Source organism: Pteronotus mesoamericanus, unplaced genomic scaffold (genome assembly GCF_021234165.1).
Source record: "Pteronotus mesoamericanus isolate MK-2021 breed Mesoamerican mustached bat unplaced genomic scaffold, CSHL_Meso_final contig_68, whole genome shotgun sequence".
NCBI lineage: Eukaryota > Metazoa > Chordata > Mammalia > Chiroptera > Mormoopidae > Pteronotus > Pteronotus mesoamericanus.
Window position 1 is genome coordinate 5027231 of NW_026555234.1, and position 26568 is coordinate 5053798.

The 26568-nt window shown below is 42.7% G+C and overlaps 1 pseudogene; it reads right to left on the bottom strand.

Moving 5' to 3' along the window:
- Positions 1 to 12566: 12566 nt before the first annotated feature.
- Positions 12567 to 14707, bottom strand: LOC129077685 (heat shock protein HSP 90-beta-like; annotated as a pseudogene).
- Positions 14708 to 26568: the final 11861 nt, after the last annotated feature.

Consider the following 26568-nt stretch of genomic DNA (forward strand, 5'->3'; position numbering starts at 1 on the left):
TTAAAAAATTTTAAATTCCCACCAATTTTGTCTGGATACTTATCACCCTAAAGTTATGCATGTTATTATCTCCCGCAATAATTGGGAAATTTATAAAGTATTCAAAACCTAATAGAGTGAACTGGAGAGAAATGGAATTAAATCATGAGATACAAACAATTTTTTACAGGACACAAACTTGGGTGCAAAAACGGGCAACTTTATTTTTGTATAACTCAACTTAATTTATATACCTTTGCACCTGGTAGCTGAAAATTCGATCCAGGCACTTCCAGGTAAACACTGTTGTATTAAATCTCTGGATGCCCTAACAAAGTACCACAAACAACAGAAGTTTATATTGTTATAGACCTGAAGGCTAGAAGTCCAAGGTCAAGGAGTAAGCAGGCTTGAATCCTTCTGTTGACTATAAGGAAAGTATTTGTCACAGGCCTCTACTTTGGCTTATAGAAGACTTATTTTGAGAATCGATCACCAACTTTCATATGTTGAAGTCCTAAGCTTAGCAGTTCAGAATGAGACTGTATTTAGAGATAAAGCTATATGGTTGACCCTGATCCAATAGAACTGAAAGAAGAGATTAGGAGACACACACACAAGGAAGACCAGGTGAGGACGCAGGGAGAAGACAGCTGGATACAAGTCAAAGAGAGAGACCTCAAAGGAAATGAACCCTGCTGACATCTTGAGCTTAGACTTCCAGTCTCCAGAACTGTGAAAAAATAAATCGCTGTTGTTTAAGCTACTCAGTCTCTGGTGCTTTGTTATGACGACTCTAGCAAACTAATTTGTCATCTTCTCTCTTTTTCTCTTCATATTGTTTTCCCTCTGTATGTGTTTGTCTCTATGCTGAGATTTCCCTTCTTATAAGGACACCAGTCATATAACATCAAGGTCTATCCTAATGACCTCACTTTAACCTGATTGTCTCTGTACAGATCCGATCTCCAAATAAGGTTACATTCTGAATTACAGAACTTAACAGATGTATTTGGGTGTCACACTTCAACCAATAACAGTTGTTATGTCAGCTTTAAGCACCAGCTAAAGTATTCTTTGGTCCAAGCAATTCAAATTGGCCGGTAAAAACCATAGGAATGAGGGTTTTAATTTCCTGATTTGAGGAATTGAGAGGAGTGAATGTGTAGATACCGAGCTCTGAATCTCTGTGATCCATAGTTACCTTTACTTTCCTTAAAGGCTTACTTTGTTCCTATTCTGGAAAACCAACCCAATTGTTTCTAGCTAGTGATAAGGGGGAGTTGGCCTCTGGGTTCCCCTTGACTTTAACTTAGAGTGATTCCAGGGTGATGGATCCATGTTCATGGATCCATGTTAGTGCTTTGCTGTGCACTGCTCAGTCTTCTTGCTCAAGAGATGAGGACAATAAAATAGCCAAGAGTGGTATCACAGGCAGCAGGTTTAGGCAGCAAGTCTGTGAACTTAGGCAAGTGCCTGCAGGAGGGATTTGTTTCTGGGGTTGGCTGACGTCCATCAGTCATGCCTGTTCCCGCCATTAATGTTGCTGCAGGACAGGGTGTCAGTGAGGTTTCAGGAGCAGAAGGCCTTGGCCAAGTCGACCTCAGAGCGCTTGTGGCCTGTGACCTTGTTCAAGCCAATTAAAACAACATAATGATTCTTATCCCCACTAGGGTTTCAATGAAAGTTACATGGGATGTGTACATTGACATTTAGTAAATGTTAAAAATGAACCCCCAAAACAGAAAAACAAAAAAAAAAGTGTATCATTTCCCTATTGTGCAATTTACATGGGAGTCTTCGCTGAAGCCTCTGTATATCCTTAAGGCAATAAAAAGGAAAGGAAAAAACACCTTCCTTCCCTGCACATTCAATGTTCCTATATTAATAGTCTTTAATGAGGAAAGATCAGTAAAAGAAGCCATTTAGTCATGAATTCATTGTTAACGTAGGGGAAGCTGATTAATTTGTTGCTGGATGAGTGTATTCACTGGTTAATGAATTTTATAATGTGGTTAAATGCCGTACCTGTTCAATGAGGTTTTATTTTATGCACATTCACTTAGCATAGGCATTCATTTAATAAGTTTCACTTTATGAATATTTATTTAGCAGAATTTCACTTTTCCACATTTCTATGTATTCTGTCCCCTTATGTGAATTTTGGTCTTCTACAAGAGCCTGTAACAGCAGAAGGTGTGAGGCCTGCTTTCTCTAGACTCTAAAGACAAGTGGGGGCCTGGTTTCTCAAAACAATGGACTGTGAACAACACGCACAAAACCGAAATCCAGTGCTAGTGGATGCACTAGCAAGCTGACAGCTACAAAGGTGGGATTCTTAAAAAGCAGACCCAAATGTTGTTTACAATTAGTTTTTGTGTATATTAATAAAAATTAATACTGCCCCTGGGATTTCATCAAACAACATGAATTAGCTCACGTAATCTTTAAACTGCTAATGATGGTGTGATAGCCCTTTTACAAAAGAGAAGTATATGTTGCAGATGAAATAAATTTCGGAATTCACTAAGCAGTGGTAGCTTCAGCAGGCCCTGTGAGTCTGACCCAGTCTGCAGGCCGTCATGCTTTGTACAGGAATGAGGGCAGGCTCGGGGCAGAGTCCGTGGGTTTTGACTCAGTGACCTGGGCTGGCCGGAAGGAGAGAAGAAGAAGGAGAAGAAGAGGAGGAGGAGGAGGAGGAGGAGGAAGAAGAAGAAGAAGAAGAAGGAGGAGGAGGAGGAGGAGGAGGAGGAGGAGGAGAAGAAGGAGAAGAAGAAGGAGGAGGAGAAGAAGAAGTTATATTTATTGAAAGTTTATCATGCGTTGGGTACTTTACATGTAATACTCTGGCTGGTCCTCAAAAGAAGCTGTTGAAATAGGTATTATCATGCTTTTTTTTTTTTTAACAGAAGAAGAAATTGAGGCACAGAGACATTAAGTAACTTGCCCAAATTCAAAGAGATAACAAGCGATAGAGACAGAATTCTAGGATCGCTGCCACTCAGCTAGACTCCCTTTGGGTCTGAGGGCTGAGGGGCTAACATGTTCCCATCCTGAACAGAGGTAGCTTAGGCACAGGGACAAGTCTTGTTCTGAAAAGAAGTCCTGGGGTCCCTTCAGGAGCTGGGATCTTAGAAAGGCAGTTGGGGGCCTACTCTTATGGATTCTTCACGGGAGCCTGAAATAAGTATCTTATTTGCCTTTTAGTTTATTGTTTGGAGGAAGACCCATGTGGAAAGGAAGTCTAAAATGGCATACCATAGTAATAGAAAAGCCATTAGCACAAACGTATAGTTCATGAACGCCACAAATTATATCAATAGCACAGCCATGGGGCACTGCTCCCCAGCCATGAGGCCATCTCATTGTGATGCAGCCACCACACAGGGACCCCTCCGCCACGGCTTAGTAATATGAAGGAATCAAGATGCATCACATGCATTTGCTTGTCAACACCAGAGCTTGTCATTCCAAAAGATACATTATGAAGTGAGTTAGACTCATTCATGCTGTCACAAAAGGTAAGATTTCCATTTTTTTCTTTTATGACCAAGTAATAGTCCCTTGTATAATGTACCAGAGCTTTTTTTATCCACTCATCTTGTTATGAGTACTTGGGCTGCTTCCAGATCTTGACTTGGAGAATATTATGCTAAGTGAAATAAGCTAGTCAGAGAAAGACAAGTACTAATAATTTCACTTATATGTGAAATCTAATGAGCAAAATACATTAACAAACAAAGTAGAAATAGACTTGTAGATACAGAGAACAGACTGGCAGCTGTCAGATTGGAGGGAGTTAGGGGCTGGGTGAAAAAGGTATGGGACTAAGCAAAAAACAAACCAAACCAACTCACAGACACAGACAACAGCGTGGTGATTACCAGAGGGAACAGGGCAGCGGGGGGGGATAGGGGAAGGTAGGAGAGGTAAAGGGGGAATACAGGGTGATGGAAGGAGACTTGACTTGGGGTAGTGAACATACAACACAATATACAGATGATGTATTTGTAGAATTGTACACCTGAAACCTGTATAATTTTATTAACCAACGTCACCCCAATAAATTCAACAAAAAAAAGAGAAAAAAAGAATTGAGCTAGTGAAAAAAAACTAAATTATTCTTAGAAATGATGACATATTCAACTAAATCACTGTTAAGAAGATATTTCAATATGGTACATTGTTTTTCAGAGCATAATGTAATCCTTCCAGAACTCAGTAACAGGAAACTACCTGCTGTCTGTAGTTCACAATGCAGGTCGTAACGGAGGGAAAATCCAGTGGGACATTCCAGGGGTTCTAACATATTCCAACAAAGACATTCAGAGGCCCAATAAGCAAGGAAATAAACAGTCAAAGGAATGTTATGTATAACCTAAAATTGGATTTTTCCACCAAACCTATATTTGATGGGAAGAATAATTCTTTTTACTTAAAATGAAACAAAACAAGAAGGACATAAACCCGAAGCAGTGTCTACTAGTGATACTAAATCATGAATGGAACTTCCAAGTTCTAAAAGGCCATCCTGGCCTTCTCTGGAAGTGAAACAGTAAAAACTCTCTACTATAAGTTCTTGAAACACCCGAAGAGCTTTGAACACTCATCAGCCTGGAAAGAGAAGAGTTGGCGTGGGTGACCAACCGATGAACTACTGGGTTTGCACACACAGGACACTCACACCGGCTGTTGAGGTGCTTGTGCTTGTCGGCCAGGGAGCACCTGATATCATCATTTCTTTTCATCCTCACCACAAAAAAGGGACAGTCACCCTCACTCCCCAGTTGCAGGAAACCAACACAGAGGAGCCCCCTAGCAGCAGAAATCCTCACCTGTGTTACTTTAAGGTTATTCTATTCCCAGGGTAGGAAACATTTCTCATTTGCAAATTTTAGAAAACACGGCTTTAAAAAATTGCTTTTTCACTTTTACAGATGGGTTCCAATAAAGAACAATTAGAAATCTTTGAAAAGAGTATGCTTTGTTGAAGATTAGATTGTAATAAGGAAAAAAGGTCTCCTTGACTCATTTCTTTCCCCCTTGGGAAAAGCAGCTTCTGACATAGGCTATGACAGTAACATAGGGTCTAGTTGGGACTTGACTATGAAGTTTATGAGAAATTCTGGGACTGAGATAACCAAGCTGTTTTCTCATTCACAGAAGTATATGAGGCAATGCTAAATCCAGGCAAGGTTTCTAATGGAATGTCCTGATATGTCCCCCAGATGTGTCATGACAAGGGAGGACAAGGAAAGGCCATTATGACAAGTGGGAGTATTTTATGCACTTTTGGGCAGCAGAGTCAAGAACAACTTCTACAAATAACTCAAAAGACTGGTCCAAATTGGGTGGGACATATTTATAAAGGCTTTTTGTATCAGCCGATGTCCCAGGCTCATAAATGTTCACTTGGTCCTCCAAGTGACCCATGAGTTAGGAATGGATATTCCCATTTTTTATGCAATTACTCAAAGCCTCAGGGCAAGTGCTGCCTGAAGCTTCACAGCTGCGGGATATGGAAACCCATGTCCACTTACACATGCCTAACTTGCATCAGGAGGGTGACTGGCCTCTGAGCTCAGTGCCCCAGTGAGGAATGAAAGGGCTGGAGATGTTTTACTGGAATGAAGTCTCAGGTTGTAACAGAGGTCTGACTTCCAGTCATGAAAATAGAGATAAGCATAAACATTTTGTTTAAGCGAGGAAGGGTAGGTGTTCCTAAAAGGGTTCCTAGGCAAATTAGGCAAGTCAGCAACACCGAAGGCAGCGTGGCTTAGTGAGTAAGCAGATAGTCCTTTGAGTCCCACTGCCTGGCTGCGCGCCCCACTTTGCCACATCCTGGGTCTGTGAGTTTAGGCTGGCACCTGAAACTGCTGATAGTCTATGAGTTCATTTGGGTCCACTGAGAACCAGGTGCCAAGAGGGGATTAGATATGTAAGAAGACATTTATTGGGAGCATGGATTACTGTAAGCTTGACATGATAAAACAAAATACCACAGATTGGGTGACTTAAAGAACACAAATTTACTTTCTCCAAGTTCTAGAGGCTAGCAAGTCCAAGACCAAGTTACCGGGCAGTTAGGTTTCTGAAAAGAGTCCACTTACTTGGTCTCAGATGGCAGCTTTGTCATTGTGTCTTGAAAAAGAGAGAGAGAGAGAGAGAGAGAGAGAGAGAGAGAGAGAATATCTCCCTCTTTTTAAAAACTAAACAAAAATTTTTTTAAATCATGTTTATTCTATTACAGTTGTTTCAATTTTTCCCCCTTTGCCCTCCTCTGCCCATCTCACCCCACCCTCCTCTCCCACAGTCAACTCCCACTCTGTTGTCTGTGTCCATGGGTCATTCATACATGTTCTTTGTTTAGTTCTTTCCCCTTCTTTCCTCCATTGTCCTCCTTCCCCATTCCCTCTGGTCACTTTCAGTCTGCTCCATGTTTCCATGCCTGTGGTTTATTTTGTTCGTTAGTTTATTTTGTTGAATAGATTCCATTTATAGGTGTGATCATATGGTATTTGTCTTTGACTGGCTTATTTAACTTAGCATAATATTCTCCAGTTCCATCCATGTTGTCACAAAAGGTTGGAGTTCCTTCTTTCTTTTTTTTAAAAATGCAGATTGATTTTACTTTTTTATTTTTTTAAATGAGATCCATTATAAAATATTAAAAAATTTAAATCCATTATGAAGTCAGCAATCATGACACCTGCACAGAAATAATCAAGTAGATCAATGGAATAAAATGGGCATTCTAGAAACAAATGTATGTATCTGTCTGACAATGCAATATATGATTAAATTGATATTTCAAATCAATGGGGAAAAGAAGGCTTATTCAACAAATAAGGTGCATGGACCACTATTACTTGTAATAAAACAAATATAAGGCCCTGTTTCATACATTATAAAAGAAATATTCAGGTGAGTTAAAAATCAATATGTAAAATCTAAGGAGTTTTAGGAGAAAGTACAAAATAACATTTTTCTTACCCTGAAGTATCATATTCAAACACAGAAGCTATAAAGTAAAATATTGACAATATGACTATATTAAACATTTAAAACTATACAGTAATATTTATGTAAAAAAAGTTAAAGGACAAGTAATAGAATAGGAAAGTATTCGCAACATCTATAAAAGGGTTAACAGCATTTTTTAGGGAAAAATATTCTGCAAACATTTAATCAGAAAATGGATAAAGAATATTAAAAAGTCATTTAAACCTTTTTTAAAAAATAGAAATAGGCAAGAAATATACAAAAACAGGTTTAGTTTCAACAAATAATAAAGTAACAATTAAAATAACACATCATTGTCACAATCAGATTAATAAGTATTAAAAATATTGGTAATATCAAGTATTGGTGACTGTGAAAGGAACTGGATATTCATAGACTCGTTTTCTTCATCTAAGAAAGCAGTCCCTTTAGCATAGCTTGCAATGCTGGTTTGGTGGAGGTGTATTCTTTTAGGCTTCTTTTGTCTGGGGAACTCCTTATTTCGCCTTGCATTTTAATTGAGAGCCCTGCTGGGTAGAGTAGTCTTGGTTGCAGGCCTTGCTTTTCATGACATGGAGTATTTCTTGCCATTCCCTTGTGGCTTGTAGTGTTTCTGCTGAGAAGTCAGCTGCTGACCGTACCAGGGCTCCCTTACATCTTACTATCCCTTTCTCCCTTGCTTTGTTTAGGATTCCCTCTTTGTCTTGCCATTTATGTCTTGCCTGGAAATGGGGTCTTTAGGATGTAAACAGACTTAAATAAGGTCACAATAACAGAGCCCTAATCCTATAAAACAGTGGTCTTATCAAAAGAGGGAGATTCTTGAGGAGAATCAAGATGGTGGAGGAATGAACGGGAGTTACGCTGACCTCCTCCCAGGTCCAATCTGGAATTACAACTAAATTGTGGAGAAATCACCTGGAACAAGCAACTGAACAATAGCGAGAGAGGAGCCTTATATCTTTGGCTCCTCTCTCTCTCTCCAAATAGGATTCCCTCTTTGTCTTGCCATATTTGCCATTTTAATGATAATGTGTCTTGGAGTGGGCCTCATTGGGTTCCCCTTGAATGGGACCCTCTGTGCTTCCGGGACCTGTGTGACTTTTTCTCTCCTCAAGTTAGGGAAGTTTTTTATCATGACTTTTTCTAACAGGTTCTCTATCCCTTCCTCTTTTTCTCCTCCTGGTACCCCTGTTATATAGATATTATTAAGTTTCAAGTTGTCTTGCATTTCCCTCAATGCGTCTTCATTCTTTTTGAGTCTTTTTTCATTTTCTTGCTCTTTCTGGGAGGTTTTTTCTACCTTGTTCTCCAGCTCGCTGATTTGATCCTCTGCTTCATCTAGCCTGCTTTGGATTCCTTCTACTGTGTTCTTCAATTCAGAAATTGCAGTCTTCAGTTCCTCTTGTTTCTTATTGATAGTTTCTATTCCTTGTTTCATGCTGATATAGTTTGCAGTAAGTTCCTAATAGTTTCCCTATAGTTTTTTGTAATTCTCTCTGAGCTCACTGACCTCATTGAGCTTCTTCAGAACTGCTGTTTGGAACTCAATATCTGATAGTTGATTTGCCTCTATTTCATTTAGATCTCTTTCTAGTGATTCCTCCTTTCCCTTCAAGTGGGGGGTGTTTCTTTGTCTTCCCATTATTTGTGAGACTCTTCTTTTTTGCTTCTGCATATTCAATTGATCTGTCTTGATTTCCTGACTTCGTGGTGTGAACTTCTATGGTAGGAGACCGCTGTTTGTTTTTTTTTCCTTTCTGGATCTGCCTCTGATGATGTCAGATGTTGACCCTGTCTGACCTTAGGTGGTCTGTTCGAGACTTCCAGGAATCTACTGTTTGTGGCTGTCTCCTTCAGCTGTTAATCTAGTCACTCTGCATTCAGCAGGCCAGCTTACAGATACCACAGGGTGGAGCAGAGTCCCTCCTGGGTGTGGGGATATTGGGTCCTCCCAAGCTGTGGCTGCTCAGGGCAGTGGTCTGCCTGAGACAGATGGCTGCTGCTGGATGGGGGATGAGTCAGCACCAGAACCCCACCAAGTACTCTCTCCATTCTCTCACCAAAGACTCTGTCTTCAGTCTCTCCTCATGTGTCTCTAAACCCCTCTGTGCCCCCTTATCCAGGGATCTACAACCTGTGGTTGCCATTCAGCACTCAGCCATCAGCGTCTCACACTACCAGGCCTAGGCAGAGCCTCCTGTGCAGTGGCAGGGGTCGGGGAGCCTATTGAGTCCTCTCATGCTGTTACCGCTCAGAGGAATGGTCTGCCTGAGTGAGATGGCTGCTGCTGTATCGAGGATGAGTCAGCACTGGGATCCTGTGGCTACTCTCCCCAAAGCTTTCTTCTCTAGTCTGTTCTCAGGAGTCTCTAGCCCACTCTGTCCCCACATTGGCCAGAGACCAGGGTAGGTGGCTGCAAACAAAAATTTATGCGTTGCCCCTTTAAATGGCTCTTTGCGTCTCCAGCTGCCTGTCTCTGGCAGAGAGCAACCCTGCCGCGTTTTGCAGCTGGCTGTTATCTGTGTACTTATTGGGCTCTTCTGCTGTAGGCTGGAGATCCCTGCTTATGGTTTAGCCCCACTTTTCTCAGGGGATCCAACTGGCCATTTCAATATCCTTCTGGTGCTGCCACCAGTGGGTGCCCTGCCCACCTTCGTGGGTCTCTACCACGCTCCTTACCAGTTAGGTTGTGCTAAAGCTGATCTTTCTGTCTGTTCAAAGTTATAAGGCTCCTCTCTCGCTATTGTTCAGTTGCTTGTTCCAGGTGATTTCTCCACAATTTAGTTGTAATTCCAGATTGGACCTGGGAGGAGGTCAGTGTGACTCCCATTCACTCCTCCACCATCTTGATTCTCCTCAAGAATCTCCCTCTTTTGATAAGACCACTGTTTTATAGGATTAGGGCTCTGTCATTGTGACCTTATTTAAGTCTGTTTACATCCTAAAGACCCCATTTCCAGATACAGCCACATGGGTGTTAAGAGCCTCAACACATGAATGAGGTGGAGAGGCCAGCACAGTGCGCAGCAGGGAGGAAGCTGGAGAGGGTCAGGAGAGCCTCCAGGACTCTATGTGGATCTGGTGTCTGTGAAAGGAGACAAGGGGGACAGAAGAGTTGAGTAGGAAAAATCTGAGACTGCAGCCCACTTTCAAGCAAATTTTAGCCAGGCTCGGCCACCCATCAGAGGAGTCCTGCATCTCACTGGGGTGGGGGTGAAGGGCCCTGCCATGCTCTATTATTGGGTTGGAAGCAGCCCAAGGGCAGTGTGGCTTTAGCAAACATGGCAATGGGTGCACAGGGCAGCAGTGGGGACATTCAGCATTTGGTCCCTCCTACAGCAAGAGGTATGAGAAGTACATGGCCCTGGCTGCTTCTGTGCATAGATGAGAGGATACAGGGAATAGGGCATTGCTCAGAAGTCTCTTGGCAGGATGAAGTGAGTTACTATAAAGTGCATGGCGCGGTGCCTGGCACATGTGGACACTTAATACACATTAGCTCTTATTAAAATGTATTTCTCCTACACCTGGTCATGAGGTGACAAATGTAAAGAACTCTAATTACACATTCATCTCAGGTTGTGTTTGTTGATCGTCAACACCCTTACTTCAATTAAATATACCATTGGTTTTATTGCTTTGTAAAAATCTTTCACAGATAATCACTGTGGATGCTTGAAAAGGTTATTGCTCCATAAAAGGATAAAGTGCTCAATTTTCCTGACTCCAGGCTGGTGGCCGTAATATGCAATTGCAGTTGCCTTGGTTATTTATGTGTTTCTAGTTCAGTGGAGCTACCTTAAAATTACAAAGTCTCATATTTAAATGGAAAGTGTTAAGCCATCTGGCCCAAACAACACACTCTACCTGGAGTTCCCAAAGAAATAATGCTTCAGCCTCCCTTTACCAATAGTTGTGATGAAAACCACACTGTTTTATAAGGCCAGCTGTTCGTTTTCTGGGCTGTGTTCAGTCTGTCTTCTTTCTGACTCTTGATTCAAGCTCCACCATCTTCACCCTACACTTTTCTCCATGAGGCTGATCTCTGTGGACTGTATTCTTACTTTCAGTTGGATTCAGTCAAGGTCCCACAGGACATGGGTGAATGGAAGGAGAGAAGTCAGGATATTCATTTCCTTGGGTCCTGTCCTAAGGGTTGAGTAGGACAGGTGAATCCTTGATTAAAGTCATCGCTTCTCTCAAGCAAGTGGATACTTGCACCTGTTTCATCTGGTTCATTTTATTAGCCCAGGTGATGGCATTATCCTTGTGGTTCTCCTATGGGCTACAGAGCTTTTTAGTTAGTTCCATTGATAAGTCCATGTTGAGTTATCCCAATTTCAGTTTGCCATTTGTTTCTTTTCCTTACCCGGACTGCCACTTCTAACTAATTGAAAGATCTTCCTTGTCAAGGCAATGGGACCCCTCGTTCCATCCCTTGAAGTCAGACAGACAAGGTCCCACCCATCCGTCCAAGTAGTAGACCTTTAAATCCACAAGGTAGATCTTCATAAAAACCTAAAAATCTGGAAACTGCCACTTTCAAAGCTGAAGCTTTCATGACAAAAATTCTGAGAGCTGTCTTTTGAAAAATGAAATTCAAAAGCTAAGTGTTCTCCCTAAATACTTTACTGAGCTCAACAATCCTTTGTACACTTTCCATTCAAACCAGTTCTCCAAGTCCTTCAATAATCAACTTATACTTTTAGTCCCCCCCACTTCCTAGGAAAACACACTCCTTCCTTCACGGCACTTGATGGCCTCTCTGAGTGTGTTGCATAAAGTGTTACAGCCTTTAATTTGTCCTCAATTGACTGCTCAAGCTGCCTCTGAAGATGCACTGTGCATCTTCAATGTTAGTATATGTTTATTGTGAATGATTGGTAAAAGAGCTGGGGAGCAGGAGGTGGAGAAAAGGAGGAAACAGGGGAAAAGGGAATGCAGGAATCTATAACCTTACCACGCCACCCCCCCGGTAATGGTTTTATGAATAATTGATAGTCTTCTTAGTGTACAGAAGCATTTTATTTTTTACTATGGTAATGATATATTCTTTTTTAATCCTGCATTTTCCAATTAACTTCACAGGCATTGTCTCATAGTCTCATGTGGTTCTCCGAAAAGACTTATGTCCAGACTGAGTGATACACCATTACGTGTCATTGTGTGTCTGTGCCACTGGTGATCTAACCACACCCTGTCATCTGGTATGTAAGTTGTTCCTACTTGGTTGGTTTATAAATTTTGACTGTTCTAAATTCTGTTACAATGAGTATCTTTGGATGTAAAGACTGGCCGTTGCTGCCCTCTTTAACATTTTCTTTAATATAAAACTACATTTTATTTATTTTGCATACTTTAATTTCAGAACAAAATAAAAAACAATACACAACAACATCCAAACCCGATGTCAAATATGAGAAAGGAAGACTTGAGGCCCTTATAACCTGCCTTAGGCAAAGACAGGAGGAAAAAACCCCACTAAACAGCAGAGGAAAACCAGGTGGGCTAGGGCCACTCAGGGCTGCTCAGGAAGCCATGAACATACTAAACAGAGGACACAGGTCTGCAGGTAGAAACTCTTAATCTACTTCTTCCATGCAAGAGGCATCCTCATTGCCCTCAAGGAGGGGATCTCATCAGGAACAGCAGCACTGGGTTCTTCTGCTGTCACTTCATCTTCATCAATGCCTAGGCCTAGCTTGATCATGCGATAGATGCGTTTGGAGTAGGTCTCGGGATCTTCAAGTGAGAAGCCAAAAGAGAGGAGCGCAGTTTCAAACAGCAACACTGCAAACTCCTTGTCATTCTTGTCTGCCTCTGCCTTCTGCTGTAGAGTCTCCACAATGAGGTGGTTGGGGTTGATCTTCAGGTTCTTTCTGGTCATGATGTAGCCCATGATAGAGTTATCACGAAAGTGCCTGTGCTTTCATGATATGCTCCATGTTAGCTGTCCAGCTGTAGGTACCAGTTACAATGAAGCAGAGTGAAGACATGAACCTATTGGAGATTGTCACCTTCTCAACCTTCTTTTCCAAGATCTCTTTTATAAGTTTGCAGAGTATCTCAAACTTGGCCTTGTTCTCTTCCATTTTATTCTTCTCCTCTTCATCCTCAGGTAGCTCCAGACCCTCCTTGGTAACTGAGATGAAACTCTTCCCCATTGAACTTCTTGAACTGCTGTAACAGTACTCATCGATAGGCTCCGTCATATATACTACCTCAAAGCCCACTTCCATACTTGCTCCACAAAAGCAGAGTTAGCAACCTGCTCTTTGCTCTCACCAGTGATGTAATAGATTTATGGGTTTCCTTCATGCGAGAGACATATTCTGAAGGAGAAGTCATTTCATCTTCAGACTGGGAGGTATGATAGTGCATAAGCTCAGCAAGACATGGTCAATTAGTCGAGTCCTTATGGATCCCAAGCTTTAGGTTTTTTGGAGAATGCCTCATAGAATGTCTTATAGTTCTCCTTGTCTTCTACCAGCTCAGAAAAAAGGTCAAGGCACTTCTTAACAACGTTTTTACAAATGACCATCAAGATTTTGGTCTGCTGAAGCATTTCTTGGAAGATGTTCAGGGGCAGGTCCTCATAATCAATCACACCATGGATGAAGTTGAGTTACTCTGGTATCAACTCATCACAGCTGTCCATGATGAATACACAGTGGACGTATGGTTTGATATTGTTCTTCTTCTTGTTCTCAAAGAGGTCAAAAGGAGCCTGATGGGGAATGAATAGCAATGCCCTGAATTCCAGCTGACCTTCTATAGAGAAGTGCTTGACTGCCAAGTGATCTTCCTAGTCATTGGTAAGGCTCTTATAGAATTCTCCATATTCCTCCTGGGTGATGTCATCAGGGTTTCTGGTCCAAATGGGCTTGATCTTTTTCAGTTCTTCATGATCGATGTATTTCTCCTTAATCTTTGTTTTCTTTTTCTTATCCTTAGCACTATCATCCTCCTCATCTGAGTCCACACCTTCATTCTTAGGTTTCTCCTCATCATCTCTATCTTCCTCATCTTTCTCCCTTTTCTCTTCCTCTGCCTCATCATCACTGATTTCTTTCTCTTGTTCCTTCTCCAAATAAAGGGTGATGGGATAACCTATGAACTGTGAGTGCTTCTTCACCACTTCTTTGACCCACCTCTCTGTCTGGTCTTTAAGGTGAAGTATCACTTTGGTACTCTGGCCAATGGGCTCACTGTGCTCAGCTCGCACAGTGAAGGAAGCCCAGCAAAAGACTCACAGGCATACTGCTCCTCATCCTTGTGCTTTATGATCACAACTACTTTCTCTGCCACTAGGCAGGGAGAATAAAAGCCAACACCAAATTGCCCAATTATGGAGCTGTCTGCACCATACTGAAGAGCCTCCATAAATGCTTTTATACAGGACTTGGCAATGGTTCTCAGATTATTTACAAAATCAACTTTGGTCATGCCAATGCCTGTGCCTATGAGTCAAAGTGTGTTCCTGTTCCTGAGGGTTGGGGATGATGCGAATTTTCAGCTCTTAACCACTGTCCTACTTGGAAGGGTCAGTCAGGCTCTCATAGTGTATCCTGTGCAAGGCATCAGAAGTATTACTGATCAACTCCTGAAGGAAAATTTCCTTGTTAGAGTAGAACATATTGATGATGAGAGACATGAGTTGGGCAATTTCTGCCTGGAAGGCAAAAGTCTCCACCTTCTCTTCATGGTGCACTTCCTCAGGCATCTTGAAGGGGAAGATGCAAGTACTAGAGAACAGGGACTGTTTTTGGCTCATATATCACAAACTGCGTGCGCGGGGTTGACTCAAGAGAGGGCCTCCATTTTTCTTCCTTAGGTTTCACTCTCAGAATTAATTCTAGAGGCCAGCACATTTAAACAATCACCCATATCTAGTATCATGAAATGTGTAAGAATTTCTGTATAACCACATCTTGGCCAGCAAGATGTTGTCATCAGTGTCAACCCTGCTAATGTTTCAATTACAAACATTCTGACATTCTTTGTGGACTTGTTTAATGCTGAAGCAGTTGCGTAAATGATTATCGGCCCAGACTTTCAATATTAACCCTTAAAGAGTGCTTTCCCCAGACCTGGATTTGTTCCTGACTTACTTCCAGAAGGGCTGATGCTTGTAAAATATTAAGCAAGATCTCCCATTTTCTACATTTTAATATAAATCACCCTTTATTTTTATGCATAAAATATAGCGTATATATCTTAATAGACAGTTTCGTTGCTTTCAATATTCATTTTTATGATATAACTACCACAGTATCACTTTAATGCAATTTTTGTTCATAAGTTTCTGCTTCAGGTATTGTAGTTTCCTTAAAAAAGATTTATTGCAGCAGAATTAGCAGCTAAAGGCTCTAGTCATTGTTAAGGACCTTGATACATATTGTTCAATTGCTTCCAAAAATGTTTTTACTATTTGAACTTGAAGTATGATCATGTCTTACTGACAAACCCACATCAGTATTAAACATTATGAGCATACAGATTTATATATATATATATATATATATATATATATATATATATATAATTTGATAGGTGAAGTAGTCATTCATTTTTCTTACAGTTAACCTAAAATATTCCTAGAGTGGGGAATTATCTATTTTTTTTTTTTGCTCAATAATTATTTTACCTTTTGGGAGTATACATTTTTTTCTCTCCTGCTCCTAGAATTATGGACCTTGATAAAAAGTTTCTTTAGTCTGCTCATCTATTTCTTAAATTTGACCATAGTGGCTCTGAGTTTCTCATTTTTCAAAACGCAGAGAACAAATTTCACAGGAGCCACAGAGGGAGGATGCCCAGCTTGCATCTGGTTTGTAGTACCAGGCATGTCCTACTGGAGTCCTGTGCCAGCCCCTCTGGAATTGTTTGTGCTTTTTCTCATGCTAAGTCAGTTACAGAAATGCTACTCACCCAGAGATTCCAGTTTTGAAGTGCAGCCTATGGTGTGAGATACCACGCCGCTGGGTCTGATGCTTGCAAAACATTCAAGCAAAATCTAACATCTATCAATCAGGGTCACTAAAAGTGCTTACATCTATCGTTCAGGGTCCCCAAAAGTACCTATGCCAAGTGGGCCTGCATTTTCTGAAAGGCATATGCATCTAGAGACAACATGAGATGCAGAGAGGAGAGATTTCCCTCTTAAAAATTTCTGTTAAAAGCCACTTCACTTAACTTCCTGCACCCTATTTTCTTTAACATCTAGGACTGTACAGAAAAAGGCAGTCTATGAGAAGTGACTTTCACACTGGCTAGCATTTGCTTGATGCTTAGGGAAGGACATCACCATTAAATAACTATGCATCCACAAGTCAGTAACTCAACATCTCTGAGCATTAATTGCTTTGCAGGTTAAATGAAGGTGCCTGGTGAGATGTTGGTGAGCTCTGTGACTGAAAGGAGTCAAAATATGCAAATTACAACTCAAGAATGCGGTACAGTCAGGAGGGGAAGGGGATTATGGGACCTGCATCATTTTATTCACCTAGGTCATATGGGAGAGAGCAGGAGATGACACTTGAGAGAGAAGGGGGACATGGAGCCCCTGTCTGGGTTCCCACCCCCAGTCCTCCCACCCACAGAGTTAGCCAGAGAGAAGTGGCCCTTGGACAAAACACAGTCTATTTCTCTGCCAGGCTATGCTCTGTGCCCAGATAAAAAAGTCAAGAGTGTGTGCTAAGCAGAGCTGGCTGCAGAGATAGGCCCTAGGATGGGATTTAGAAGACAGAGAAAAGTAATAGCCATGGCCCTTACTAGGGACTTGCTTGTACTGTGTGTCCTATCACATCCTCCCAGCTCAGGGCTTCCCACTCACTCCTCTCTCTGCTAAGAAGCATCTTCCCCACCATTCACATTTCTGGCCTGAGAGGTGGCTCACCATGTAGTCAGACACTGTGACTGTCCCTCCTAATCCTATCTAAGGGCACCCCTCCTCCACCATGATCCCATCATCCTGGGATGCTGTCCTCGAAGCAGTTATTGCCCCTAAAATCTAGGTGTGTGTTCTCATTTTATACCCTGTTCCCCTAACTAGAGTTCAAGTCCCAAGACATCGGGAGATCCTCTTTCTTGCTCTTCATTGTGTACTGATGGCTGTCATATAGTGGCAAAACTACATATGTATTTGTCAAGTGACTAAGAGAATGAATCAGCAAATGGACCCTTGGGGGAGGTCCTACAGAAACAGGGCGCAGGGCAGAAACCTCCATTACTGATCCAGAGCAGTGTCCTGTAGTGTTGGGGAGGAATAGGGGCAAGAGTGGTCTGCGGGGAGGAAAATTGTGTCACCGACAATGGTTAGCATCACCGGCGCGTGGCAGTAATAAAAAGCAGGCCCACTGTTGACTGCTGTCATTGCTGTGCTTAAACTCTGTACAGACAATGCGCCCCTCAGTGTCGGCACCCTGGGCAGACGGCCCCCTTTGCCCCATCTTTGGTATGCCACTGGATTCAGGAGCAAGTCCTCTTCTCTTTGTGGCTGGAGAACGTGTTTAATGAAGGCAAGTGGAGGAACGCTGATATCTACTAATATCTCTCAATTCTTGATACCAATATCCATTGACTATTCAAATATCCTTTCAACCAACATTTGCTGAGCACGTGCCAGGAGGTCAATGCTGAGTGAGGTGCAGGTTCTGTGTCTGGTTGGGGACTCGGGCCCAAGCATGACCATGGCACGGAATGCTAAGGCCTGTCCCACAGATGGCATTTTTATGAAGTGCATTGGGGATGTTGTGGAGGTGCTCAGTCCTACCTCTGAGGACCAGGGGAAGTTAAATCCAGGAGGCTGTGTAACAGCTGGGCTCTGAGCGTCACATCAGCCACTGTCGAGGAGCAAAGAAAGGAAAAGTTGTGAGTAAGTCACAGAGGCATAAAAAATTGTGGCCTGTTTGGACTTCCAGGCTACTGTGTCCAGCACTTTTGTGGCTCGAAACGTGGCCAAAATGTAGAGGAGTGGAGAAAGAGGACAAGGAAGTAAAGTTGGACCACACTTGCAAAAACAAAACCCAGAGAGCAAACTTGCCTGCTGTCAATGGGCTGCCATCAGAGCACAAGAGGGAGTGACGTCCCCTGTGCAGGCCCAGCCTGCGAGGCAACCTGAACTCCTTGCACTCGCCAGCCAGCTGTGGATACGAGGCGGGGCGCCCGAAGTCACCCACCTGCCTCCCCTGTTGAAGTCCCCATCCTTTATTAACTGTCATGTATCTTCACTTCCAAAAACCGTTCGTGTTTATTAATGACTGTCTACAGCACATCGCTAGTGTGACATTTAAAAACTTGAGGTTGTTTGAATTACAAGATTGCCAAAGACGCACGTTTGAAACCCTTTCAAGTCTACCAGCCTCCACGGCTTCCATGGAAGAGCTCAAAGGGTTTTGAAACTCCAAGCATTTTTCATAGGAAGAGGAACCAAGCACAAAGCATTCCAAATACTCACTGTTGTTTTGTACACAATGCATGTGTCCAGGTCTTCAGCAGGAAAGGGCCATTGTTTCTTTGTAGTGAGAGCCAAGCTCCTAACGTGATATGGCTGTGCGTGCATTGAAGTGCTGTGCAGGCAGCTTGGAGCCCAGCGTCAGTGCTCTGTGGTGGGGACAACGCTGGCCACAGCATGAGGCAGTCCTGGGCTCAAACCCCAGCCTCCATTTCCCTGCTCCTAAGGAATCATTGTCAAGGTCCAAGGAGACAAGAATACACTGAAGACATTAACACTATGTCCAAGCAAGGTCGCACGTGCAGTTAATCAAAAATGATTGTGCCATGGAAGCCTCCTAACTTGACGGCCGGTCTTCATTTCTCTCACCCTCTCAGTGCCAATTCTTTCTTGGACCCCCAAATGGTGTGTGTCATGTGCCCACAATTATCAGCTTATCGTCACTACCTGTGGGTTGTTAATCTGTTTAGGTTTAGATTGCTTCACACAACCTAAGGTTTCTACCATAGCAGCATCCCAGAATCTCAAAAGCTTCATACCCCCAAATTTGTTGCTAGCTCACACAAAATCCATGGAGAGACAAGATGACTTCAGCACAGTTATCCCCAAGCCACTTGCTCCTGCTGTCTGTATGGCTGCTCCACGGGAAATTCCGCAAAATCTCTCCAGAAATCAGCTCCCTTAGCTACCCCTTCCAGGGCTTCTCTCCTCTAGGCAACCTCAGAAAACAAACTTTCAAACACTACCTCCATTTCTACAAGGATAAGGCTCAGTTTTCAAAACATTCTAAATCAATGTCGTCTCAGCTGTCCCTGGCCAGGCCCCAATTTGAGACCACAACCACCTGACTCAGTGTAACCTGTGAGGGGGAAAATGGGTTTACATGGCTGAACCCCTCCACCTAAAGGGCCCGGATATAGAGGGAGGCAGACTGTCTCAGAAATGAGGCTTGTGGATTGATGGCTCTCTGGGCAAAGGAAACATGGCTGCAAAGGAATCCTCCAGTTTCCTCCTCTAAGAACATCACACAATGGCTACAGCTCAGGAGAGATTACTTTTCTGGCTTCTGCCCAGAACAACTTCAAAGATTTAAGGTATTCATTTCAGTTAGAACAGCCTGTACTTAAAATCTTGGCACATTAAAAAGTGAAGAAGAAAGAAAAAGGAAAAAGACAGAAAGGAAAATGGAAGGAAGAAGGGAGGGAGACAAGGAAAGATGGGAAGGAGAAAAGACAAAACTTTTTTTTTTTTTTTTTTTTTTACCTAGGAGAAGTTAAAATGTTTTAGAACTTGCCAGGAACTTGAAGGTCATCTAGTTCCATGACCACCTTCAGAGGAAGAGGTCAGAGGCTCAGAGAAGTGAAGATGCTTGTCTACAACCGCAAGCTAGCGAGTAGATGAACTAAAATGTTGTGCAACACATTCCTAAACCCTGTCTAGATAAACAACAGAACAGATAAGAGGAAGATCTTGCTGGGCCATTATCTCCTCCAGAGGGGAGATAAAACCAGAGAATCCAGTCCCCCATTTGTATAAAGTTACTTCATTTCTGTGAGGAGATAATCATGTTTGTTTCCTGGAAGGAGCACCTGGCCACCTTCCAGAGAACTGGGGCTCTGAAAAGGATTCAGGGTGGGGGGTAGTGAATGGGAGGGAGGCTTCCAGCTGGAGGTTGTTGGAGGCAGGGTATCTTGGCTGTCTGCTGAGGAATGTGCAGGAATCCCTCACAAAACACAGTTGAGAAATCCCTCCAGGATGGTCAACAATAGCAGGTGCCCCATTGCTGGCCAAGGATAAAATATGGAGGTGAACAAAAAGTCAATTTAATGTCCTACTTTGTTTCTCTCTGCTTCTCCCCAACCTTCTTCTCTTTATTTTATAAGCCCTAAAGTGATTTGTGTTTTGTTTTTTTTCAGGTATCTAAACCCCTGGCTGTTTAGAAATCCCAACATCTGTTTTGCAAGGAGTGTGTGGTAGAGCCCACAGTGTGGAGAGATTTCGAATGTAACTGGGGTCTTTGCTGATCCTTTCTTATTCCTTCTGGTCGCTAATTGGTAAGTGTGTGCTGTTCTGAACAGATACAGGAGACAGAGCATGGAACTAGTGGTCCAATAGACCTGGATTAGAATTCAGACTCTGTCCCTCTCTGGCTATGTGTCCATGAGAAAATTATTTGAAGTCTCTCAGGCTCACCTCCCACAGCTGATCACAGGGACAAAGCACAGACCACGTGAGCATTTCTCATCTGTCACACAAGGGGGACCTATGAGAAGCATTCCATCACCAGTTCTCCATCAGTAAGAGATCTGCAAAGTTTGCCCTTCTTTTCTCCGTGGGGTCAATTCCTATGCACCAAATTAAAAGATGATCTATCTATTCATTCATTCACTAAGTTTTGATAGCATGGGCTTGGCACTGTCCTCAGCGTTGAGGATTCAGGAATGAACTGAAGATACAACGTCACTACCCCCATGGAAATGGGAGTCTAGTGGGAAAGATCAATAAGCCAACAGCAGAAGAAAAGCTTTATTATGGAAATAACTTTGTCTTCTTATTTATTGTTCCATTCCAAGTCCATGAACAGTGGCACATAGTAGGTGCTCAGTTAATACTTACAGAATGCTTCAACAAATTATATTTGGCAAAGGAAATTGGAATAAGGGAGAAATATGCTTAAAATAATCTACAAATAAATATATGTCATCAGTAAAAAATCAGTTATATAAAGAAAAATAGAAAGTTATAGGATATTTATTATAGGGTGGAGGAAGCCCTGCTAGGGAGGTGAGATTTGAGTAGACCTCTATGTTAAAGTGACGTAGCAATTGCAGTTAACGTTTATGAACCACAAAATTAAGCAAGCACAGTTCTTACGCTTTAGCATTTGTTAAATTACTCAGCTCTAAAATCGCCCAGTGAAGGGGTACCTTTATCATTGCCATTTTAATTCTGATGACGTGAGGCTGTGGGAGTTAAGTGACCTGTCCCTGGTCACACAGATAGAAAGAAAGAAGAGGAGATTCGAACCCAGCAGCCTCACTCTGTGTCTTTAGCTACGATGGGGCACTACCTTGATTCTATCAGGTGGGGGTGCAGCCTCACGCCTTGGACCTCTAAATCCAAATTACAGAGCTAAGCTTCAATCATTTGCATGTTTCAGAAAACAGTTGTGGCCCTCAAAAAAAAATTTAGATTCCTGAGACCCAGCTTCACCCCTGTGAATCAGAATCTGCTTGAAGTGGAATGTGGTTGTGCTTGTTAACAAGCCCCTCTGGTGATGGGCCGTATATCCAGCCATCACTGAGAAAACTTTATATATTTAAGACTCTACTGCAGAGTAGGGGCTGTGGACTGTGGTGGAATGGTCTGGAGGCAAACTCGGGTCAAATGCCCCCTGACCTGTGATGGCTTCCCCCATCCAGGTGACCGCCAGGCCTCCGTGTCTGTCCCTGTTCACCACTCTGTCAGGGCTTGCAGGCTGCACCTCTCTGTCTCCTCCATTTGGCATGGGCTCCTCTGGGACAGAGACTGTGCCTGAGCCACTTGTCCCCATTTTACATGCATCAGAGGCCTCATGTGTGTACTGCAAGAATGTCCAGGGATGCATGCACTGTGATATGGGAAGACAGAGCAGAATGATGCGGGGAGGAGGGAAACTGAGTGAAGACAAGCCTGACTTTGCCAGCCCCATCCCTCAGAAACTTGGTATTTATCAAACTACTCTCCATCCACCTCTTCCTCTCCAGCCCCCGGCAATCTCTAATTTATCTTTTGTCCTTCTGATTTCCTTAGGCTAGATATGCCATATAATTGGAATCATACAACCATCATCCTTTCGTGTCTGGTTTGTTTCAGTTAGCATAATGTTCTCAAGGTTCATCCATGCTGTAGCCTGTGTTGGAACAGCATTTCTTTCCATGGACGAAGAAACTTTCTTTGTATGGATGGACCATATTTGTTTACTCAGGCATCTGTGGGAGGACACTTGAGTTGCTTCTAACTTTCAGTGACTGTGGATAAAAATAATTTTGAATTTTAATAAATAGATGGGCATGGCTTAAATATCTCTTGAATTTGAAAACTCTTTTTAGACTTCTTTTTGCAAAGTTGCTATAATCCCCGGGGAGAGGAAGGCAACTAAGTAGGACATTGTACACTGAGAGAAGGGAGAAACTGAATTTTAAAGGAGTAATTTTGTTAAAAAGGAGAGAAATGACAGCTAATTGAAAAATAGTCATTTTATGTCCTTGGAAAACTGTTGGGAGCCTTCTTTACCCGAACAAGAACATTTGCAAATGATTAGAAGAAAAAAATTTTTCTATTCAAATTACCTTTAATCTGCATCTGTCATGTGTAGTGAATAAAGGAACAAGGAGACCACTCAAACTTTTTTCTTTTTCTTCTTCATTATTTGAATATTTCAGAAAAACATAAAGATCTTTATCATCCAGGTAATTGTCTCAAAAATTGTGTTTGTCAGTGGCTTGGATTTATATGGAAGTTTATGTTTACAGGGACACATGCAAAAATCTCATTGACTTGGAAGGTGTCAGCCTTGACATTCACAATGGGCAGCAGTAGCTGAAGGACTGTTCCAATACCAATAGTGAGTTTCTGTTCACAGACCCTGTGGATGTGTCAACAGAAGGTGCATTAAAAAAACACTGAATGTACATGTACTGCATGCCTGTGTGCCTGGCTGTGCTCACAGCCTTAAGATGCTCAATGATTCCTTAAATAAAGTCACATTCCCATTTAACATACAAGCCTCTGAAATGGTTAATCAAATGTGTCCAGTGTTACCCCCATTTTAAGTGATAATGTCAAGATTAAAAACCCAGCTTTCATACTAGGATGCAGATAAACAGAGAGAAAAATGAAAATTACAGCTGAATTGGATACTTGAAGTGTAAATTAGGACTAGGTACAGTCTTTAATTGTGTGGAAAATGTAAATTGCTACTAAAGATAGAACTTCCAAATTACAGAAAGCGGAAATGGAATCTGCCATGCATTCTTTTTTGAACTCTGTATTCAGCTTTTAATATGCAGTGTTAAATGTCTCAGCAACATTCTTTCATGATTGACAAATGATCCATGAGGTCTTGTGGGCCTGTCAGGGTGCATGCCTACACAAGACAGTTTGCCAAGGTGACCCCAGGCCACAGTTATTTTTCTGAGAGTATGTTATTCTCATATGGTTTGGCTGGGCTGTAAGAAAATACAGGGAAAATGACACAGTGTTTGTGCCTGTATTCTACTTATGGAACAAAAGATGTTTGCAAAATCACGTACTCACCGTCACATATGATCAAATGGTTGGACTGAATAGAGTAAAATGCTTTAGGTCAAACTAACTGAAATTACATAGCAGGCCCAATGACTTAGAATAATGATTGCTTACATTAGTCTAATGGACTCCTGAGAGCTTACACCTGTGTTAATCTCCTTTTCAAGTGTGACCAAAGATCCATTAGCTTGGTGTTCTGTCCATTTTATTGTCAAGGAACAACCAGGTAGAGGACCTAATCTCCAAAGAGGGCCCCCAGGGAACTCCGCCTCCTATTATTCAGCTCCTTCTGAGGTTCTTTCCTGCACTGAGTCTGGGCTGGCCCCACTGAAACAATAGAATGTGTCAGTGGTCTCACTGTGTGACACTTGTGGCTTCTGCTTTGGTCTTTTGGAACATTCACTCTGGAACAGCCAGTTCTTGTATTCAAAGTCCTGCTGGTGACCCTAGGGTTGCCATGTTGTGAGGAAGCCCAAGTTGGCCACATGGAGGGAGAGAGAGAGGATGGCGCCCAGGCAGCCCTCAAATGTTTCACTCGCCCCAACTGAGGCATCAGACGTGTGATTAAAGAGCCATCTTGGACACCGAGCCCGGTCCAACCTCCAGACAACCTTGGACCTTGCCCCCATTTGGCCACAACCAGGTAAGCACCCAAACAAGATCTGCCCACCTGTTGCCAGCCCCCCACAGAACTATGAGAGACACTAGTTGTTACATTCAACCACTAAGTTTTGGGGTGGTTTCTTACACAGCCACAAGTAGCTGGAAATCATGTCTACCTAGCTTTTTTCATTTTTCCCACTGCACCGAAAACACTGGTAAGTGAGAAATATGACTTCAATCAACACTACCAACAGGTACCTTTTCATGCAAAGAACTATGAACCGTTGGTTTCTGCCTGGGGAGCAAACTGGCCAGTAAGGAGTTAGACAGTAATTAGACAACAAATATATAGTGTAGAAAGTATTAGGGAGTAAGTTCTGAGTGCTCATCTCTGGAATTCAGGGAGAATAAGACATCTTTGCAAGTTGACTATTTTGGGCTGGATGCCCTTAGAAGCAAAGCCTGAAATGCAGACTTCTATATTCTTGGGCAAGTCATTTGCTGGGTAGTGGGTTACAGAAGGTATGGGCAAGGTAATATGGACACAGGCTAAGGGAGAAGTCTGGTCTTAGCCTGCCCATGAGGAGCTTTGGAACATGGGTTGTACCACAGAGGTTGTCCTGCCCAGAGACCAGGAGGTGGGGCTGTTACCACACAGCCCAATCCCCTGTCTCCCATCTGTCAATCATTAGCCACTGGCAACCCTAAGGGAAGTGGAGAACAGGGTGGGTATAACTTTCCAGGCACCTCCAAGTAAGATAGCCCTGGCAGCAAAAGGAAATTCCCCAGAAAACAATACAGGGCGAGCCATTAGCCACCAGCTCTTCTGGTAGTGGCCTGGAGGCCTTTCCCTGGTAAATGGAATCCTGAAGGGACACTCCTACCAATGGCTGCAGCCCCCAGAGCTGGAAGTAGGTGGGGAAACAAAGGCAGTGGGTGCCTGCTCTCTGGTTCAAAACCAGTTTAGGTTTGTCTGCCAAAGTCCTAAATCCTTTTAACCACTATGTCACATACCCAACAGATTTATAGTTTCCACCTACTTGAACGTATTGAATTTCCCCCCAAACAGAGTTAAGTAAATATCAGCCCATTAGGATTGACAAGGAAGTTGGTTTTGAGAATATGACCTTAAGGCCACATGGTCAATAATCAATCAGTAGAGTTGGGATTCACCCCCAGGTCTCCTGGCTCACATTGCTTTTCCTCTTAGGTTATCTAATTGGGAAATTGGGAGAAAGTGGATCTTGATTTCAGGGTGATGAACCAAGGCCATTTCCTACATCAAAATACTTCCATAACGTAATTCAGTTAGAGTGTTCGTAGTTTGGTCTTCCTTTTTGGCCCCTGGGAGAGCTCGGTTGTGTTGCTCTGGCCTCCAGCTCAGGTTTGGGCTTCCTTGGTGAACTTCTAAGAATAAAGAGCTTTGTCATGCCCCAGTCGTATCCAGTCCCAGCCAGTCTTTTGCTTGAAGATGATCTGATCTAGTTTAGCCCTATCTGTGCACCTCCACATCCTGGTTGCCCATCACTTCCCTTGTGGGCATTTCCTAAGAGACAGATATTCATGCAATACTTCTTCCTCCCCTTACCCACAACTGCACAGACTTTACTGTAGTAGGGCAGGGATGTTGGAGACTACATTCCAATTATAACAATCAATGGCTCTGCTATTGTGGCGAAAACCTTTCATCTCAGATTTTGAGTTTCTGCCTCTGTAAAATTAGTACCATGGCATTTCCTATTTAGAACTGTCCTGGGGATTAGCAGCAACATTATTTAAAATACCAAGCACATAGCTGGTGTGCAATAAATGATAGTTATTTTTATGTGACAGACACACCTGCACAGGAGACAGAGACATGTGGGTGTCTGCCAAGAAAGATGCCACTACTTGGAAAGCAGATGTCAAGGCCACAACTGTCTGATGCAGTGTCTACCCATTTGCATGCCCAGTAGACAAGTTTCTGGCCCTCAGGTCCCCTATCTCCCTCCCTTCCCCACCACCAGTCTTGATTCCTCAAGCTGCCCTTGTCCAGAATGCCCTGCTCCTGTTACATCCATCACTCTCTGTGCTCTGGCTCCTAGCACATCTTTTGAGAAGCTCTCCTGTGGCAACAGTGGGGTCTCTGTAGCCCATCAGTTCTAAGTGATCATGGTCATAGCTCTGCCATATGACCTTTAGGAAGACTGTTCATCTGTTACTACTCTTGAGTAATGGCATTATGAGCAACGTCTCTG